Raw genomic sequence first — 6104 nt, forward strand, 5'->3', positions numbered from 1 at the left:
CATAGATTCATGTTTTATGTCTGAAATATACAAGTTATATGGCCATGGACAAATCGCTCAAACTCTGGAAATTCTCAGAGATTTTAAGTTAAATATGAATTGCCAATCTATGTCTTTGAAGTAATTTTCCACATTAAGAATTTCTTACTTACATATCTTTCCACTAAATCCCTTGCAAACCTACAAATACAAATATATTGCTTATTGAATTGAGGAAAGAAATAATATGATATCAGGGAACTGGAAGCATAAAGATTCCATCAAGTGCTTTGAAAAAAATCTCCCAGAAATGTCTAATAATGTTGACCTGCATGTCAGACAGTAGACAGCAATGATGTTTCTAGATATAGGATTCAAATGTAAATTAATTGACAGTACACACAGTTTAAAAATATTGAGAAACTGTAGAATGTTCAGGGAAGACCAATCAGAACAGTGAGAGGTTTTGAATCCATTTCACCTGAAGATCAGGTGAAGAGAAATGGGGATATTTAATAATAATAATAATAACAAGTAATAAAGTAGAGAAGACTCAGTGGGGACATGATAGCTATATTCAATAATTTGAAAGAATTACATGTCAAAGGTGGATTAAGCTTGTTAAATTTGAATACAAAAAGCAGACTAACAGCAACAGGGCGGATGTTTCCTTTTCCTTCTTTCTGCAAATTTTTGCTTTGTGTCAGGACAAACTTCTTAAAAATGAGAATTTTCAGAAACCCAGAAATAAGGCTAAGGGTAGCATCAAGGGAGGACTGAAGTTTAAGAGGGTGCTCTAACATCCCAAAGAACAGTGTCTACCTTTTAAAAAGACTGGGAAAATGAGCAGATGTTTTTTTAAAAAACACTATAGAGAATTTTTATGGAGACAAAGAGCAAGGTACAGATATAGAAGGGAATGGTGAAAGCAAAGCAAATGCACTAAAAGTCCAAAAGAAAAATGTGAATTCAACTCAGATTCTGGAAGAATTCAAAAAGGAAATGAAAAATCAATTAATAGTGGTAGAGGAAAAATGGGGAAGAGAAATGAAAGCCATGCAAGAAGAAATGGGCAAATGAAAAAGGAGGCTCAAAAACTCATGGAAGAAAAAAAATTTCTTAAAAATTAGAATTGGACAACTAGAAGCTAATGATTTCATTAGACATCAAGAAACAATGAAAAAAATTTTTAATAAAAAAGAAGAAAATATGAAAGATCTCATTGAAAAACAACTGACCTGGAAAATAGATCCAGGAGAAACAATTTAAGAATTATTGGACTATTTGAAAGCCATCATTAAAAAAAAGCCTGGACATCATAATACAAGTAATTATTAAAGAAAACTGCCCAGATATTCTTGAATAAGTGAATAAAAAAGAAATTGAAAGAATCCACAGATCACCTCCAGAAAGAAATACTCAAATGACAACTTCCAGGAATATAATAGTTAAATTCAAGAGTCCCCAAACTGAGAAGAAAATACTTCAAGTAGCCAGGAAGAAGAAATTCAAATACTATGGAGCTACAATCAGAATCACACAGAACTTAGCAGCTTTCACATTAAAGATCAGAGGTCATGGAATATGATATTCAGGAAGTCAAAAGATTCAGGTTACAACCCAAAGTCCAGCAAAACTGAGAATATTCTTTCAGGGAAAAAAATAGTCAATCAATAAGATAAAAGATTTCCAAGCATTCCTGAGGAAAAGACCAGACCAAAACAGAAAATCTGAAGTCCAAATACAAGACCTAAGAGAAGCCTAAAAAGGTAAATAAGAAAGAGAAAATTTAAGGGACTTAATAAAGTCAAATTGTATGTGTTTCTACACAGAAAGGGCGTATTTGTAATTCTTTAGTATTCTTATTAGTAGTAGAGCAGTTAGGAGTATACTTAGACAGAGAATGGGGAAATAAGCTAATTATGATGCTATAATATGTTAAAAAAAAATCGAGGGGGAAAAAAGAGGTTTGTACTGAGATAGACGGGAAAGATGAAATGGGGTAAATTATATAACAAATGGGCATGAAAAATTATTGCAGTAGAGGGGAGGATGAGGTTAGTGACAGCACTGCTTAAACTTTATTCTCATTGTAACTGAATCAAGAGAGGGAATAATAACCAGACTCATTGGGGTATGGAATCCTATCTTACCCTACAGAGAAGCTTAAGAGAAATAAGACCAGGGAAGCAGGGGTGGGGGGTGGTAATAGTGGGGAAGGGATCTGTGTGTGGGTGATAAAAAACAAAACACTGCTAAAGCCAAAACAAAAATAGATATAAAAGAAATAAGGAAGGACATTACATCTTGATAAAAGGCACTATAAACAATGAAGGGATATTACTACTAAACATATATGCACCAAATGGTATAGCCTCTAAGTTTTTAAAGGAGAAAAAAATTAGAATTATCCAAAAGTAGACAGTTTCCTTGAGAGTTCATAAGCTTGTAGACATACAAGTAGAAGGTAATTCAGCAGAGTAAAAACCCCTCACTTACAGGGAAAAAAATAACCCCCAAATCTACAGAGGTTTAAATGACTTGCCCAAATCACACAGAGTGACAGAGGCAGAATATGAACCCAGGGCATTGGATTCCTGAGCCATTACTCTTTTTTTTTAACCCTTACCTTCCATTTCGGAATCAATACTGTGTATTGATTCCAAGGCAGAAGAGTGGTAAGGGCTAGGGAATTGAGGGTTAAGTGACTTACCCAGGATGACACAGCTGGGAGTGTCTGAGGCCAGATTTGAACCCAGGACCTCCCATCTCTAGGCTTTGTTCTCAATCCACTGAGCTACCCAGCTGCCCATTATTCATTTCATTTGTATCATTGGGTTCTGCCTTCATTAATGATCTGAAAGAGGTGGCCAGACAATCACTTGTTAAATATGTTAGAGTGAGTATATTTATTTTTGTGCATGTAATAGACTAGATGACAATTGAAATCCCTTTCAAACAAAAAGTCGATGATTCTGTGTGGCTGTGTAGGTGTTAAAAAGTTTGCATGTGCTTTTTTCCACCAGTGACCGACCTGACAGATGTCTTCCCTGGGTCTCACAGGCACGATCATCTCAGTTCCTTCTGCCTTCTCAATTTTCAAGGAGGTCATGGTTTTGAAATTTGTCTCCTATATATGAGACCTTTCTTCTTGAGTCACAATATATTTGTACAAACAAACCCACTGATCAAATCTGTAGGATTTTGCCTTAATATTGAATACTAGGACGTAGTCATTCTAGTAGTTGTTCATTTCAGTCTAACCCTGAAAATCTGACTTTGTGAGAACGCATGTTCACTCACTATAGGCTGACCTGATAATAAGGGGACATGCAATTCTCTTAAAATGAAATGAGAAGTGAGAGTGCCAGCTAGCTAGTGCATCACTGGAAACAGAATCGGGCGGGCTAGCACTACCAAACTATCATAAAATTAAGTATTTTTTGGCTTAAGCATTTTTATTCTTAGGAACATTAGCCATAGCTCTCTGAGCACTACTCTAAATATCTGTGATATTTGTGACCACCACTAGGCTACTCCAATCAATAGGCAAAGAGCTATCACGAATGGTGGTAGTGATATACCACTCTGCAAAATAGTGGCATTTATATTAAGAATCCTAATATTCAGCACCACTGAAATATCTAGCAATAATGGCCTCTCACAGATATAAGGTGAAAGAGAGGAGAAATATATCTACATTAGGAAGCCGAATCCATTTTCTACTTAATGAGGCTTAAATAGCCTTCATATTTCGTATGGAGACTGTTTTATGTTTTTCAGACACCGTCTTGGGGGGGAAGCATATATCGCTGACACACCCAGGTCAATAAACCTACTAAAAATAAGGAAAGATCCTGACGTGTTCCCGGAGAGCAGACCATAAACTCTTATGATGAAAACAAAAGCAAAATGACTTTTTAAAGTATTGTGGACTATTTCCACTCAAATAGGAAAGTACATTTTTACAGTTTGGTTGTTTAATAGTATAGGAAAGAAGGAGATTTTATAACTAAAAAACATTAAAAGAAAACCCCTGTGTTTGTAATGTATCAGCTCGTTCTTGAGCCTTTAAAGGGGGGATTACTTGTGGCTCCTCTATATGCTGCCTATTGCTTCAATGTACTCCCAGAAGCATCTCCTGACATCTTCAGTTGTTGGTACCATTCACCAAAATGACTTTTAATTTACTCGAGTTATCTTGTATATACTCACCTATATTCATGTTCGTCTCTGGGGAAACTCTGTGAGAGCAGGTCCTCTTTGCTTCTCCAGGATACCGCCTGACACTAAGTAGAGTCATAAACATGGAACTGAAGGAAGTTTTTCTTTCTCATGAAAGGCATTTCACATGGCGTTACCAGTGTGGCTGGGTGACTCTGGACAGAGCTCCAGGTCTGGAGTTGGGAGGACTTTGATTGGAATGTGGCCTCAGACAGGATCTAGCTGTGGGAACCTGGGCAAGTCACTTCATCCCATTTGCCTAGACCTTGCTCTTCCTTCCATTTTAGAATGGTTACGAAGACAACAAAGTAAGTGCTTTAAAAATTAAAATTAAAAAAGTCATTTCCTGATCAAATATTCCACTTATGAGGACAAACATGATTGGCTCTACTGGAAATTTAAATATATTTGTAGAATATGCAACCCTATTCAGGTATTACCTTGAAGAATGTAAAAAAAAGTAATTTATACTTTCAGCAAGAGTTTATATTCCTTATTTGTGAATATACTAGGCTCCAAGAATATTGCAACGTGGTGGCACTTATGCGATATGGTTTATGTTCTTTTTAGGGGGTTACATGATAAGAAACATGCCATAAAAATAAAGAGTATTTACATTGGAGAAGCATCAGAGTGAATCCAGTCTAATTCCAATCTGAATTGCAACCTCTCTGTTAAAACATTTCTGGTAAACAGTCATATGACGTTCACTTGTAGACTTCACTGCCATTGGAGCCACTTTCATCATCCTACATCTCTAATTCTTATGAACTTTCTCCTCATAGTAGATGTCAATATCTGTCCCTTTTCATATGGTTCTTTACTTGCTTGATCTCATAAAAACAAATCGAATTCATATTTCATATAAAATGAAAAAATATTTGTAAAGCACTTTGCAAATCTTAAAATACTATAAAAGTGCAATTGCTATCATCATCACTCACCATTGTCATTAATGATTATTCACATGACACTTCTTTAGCTTCCTTAGGATAGCTGCCTTCCCTCCATCCTCCCCAAAGGTTTTTTTCTCCAAGCTAAAATTCCCAAGTGTATTCAGTTGATTCTTCTTGACATGTATTTTGGCTTTTTAACCATCCTAGTTAAATGTCTTTGAATATTCTTCAGCTTAGCAAAGTACTAAAATGTAACGTACTTAACTGTTTATAATAACATAGATGTAGTGAACTGAGACTGTTATCGCTTTTGTTCTGGATATCACGCAATGATACATTTCTTATTTGATACAAAAATTGGGCTAGATGAATTTTTATAAATGAAAGCCTCAAGAAACTTTTCACTAATTCCACTGAAGTTCTGATCTTAAAGAAAGCTTAATTCTAGGGTGGAATGAACATCCTAGTGTAAACAACAACATGAAAATAGGTTCTGATCAAGGACACAAGTAATACCCAAGGAAAGTATGCGTTGGCTGTGGGAAGGGTGGGGAGAGGGGAGGGAGGGAAATAATGTGATTCTTGTAACCAAGGAATAATGTTCTAAATTGACTAAATGAACTTATTCAAATGGAAAAAATAAAATAAAATAATTATGTTGTGGAAGTTATCCTGTTTAAGCCAGTACACCAGAAAAATTATAGATCCTTGAAATATTAAAGCATATGTTTTTAGAAGTTACTGACCCAATACATTCACTTCATATTTAATAGTATTGATTTACAGACACTGGCCAGTTTCTAAAGAAGCCTATATGCAAAGCGCTTTCCATTATATAGGACCTATCAGATCATGTGCACCATTGACATAGGCTTCTGTAGAGGATTCTAATTTTTAAAAAGGAGAAAAATTATTCCATTGACAAAGACATTTGCCATGAAATGCGTGTAGCCAGTAGCAGACATATTCTTTCTGAATCAGGGAACATCCGGTACTAGGTTCAAA

Source organism: Monodelphis domestica, chromosome 3, assembly GCF_027887165.1.
Source record: "Monodelphis domestica isolate mMonDom1 chromosome 3, mMonDom1.pri, whole genome shotgun sequence".
Taxonomy (NCBI): Eukaryota; Metazoa; Chordata; class Mammalia; order Didelphimorphia; family Didelphidae; genus Monodelphis; species Monodelphis domestica.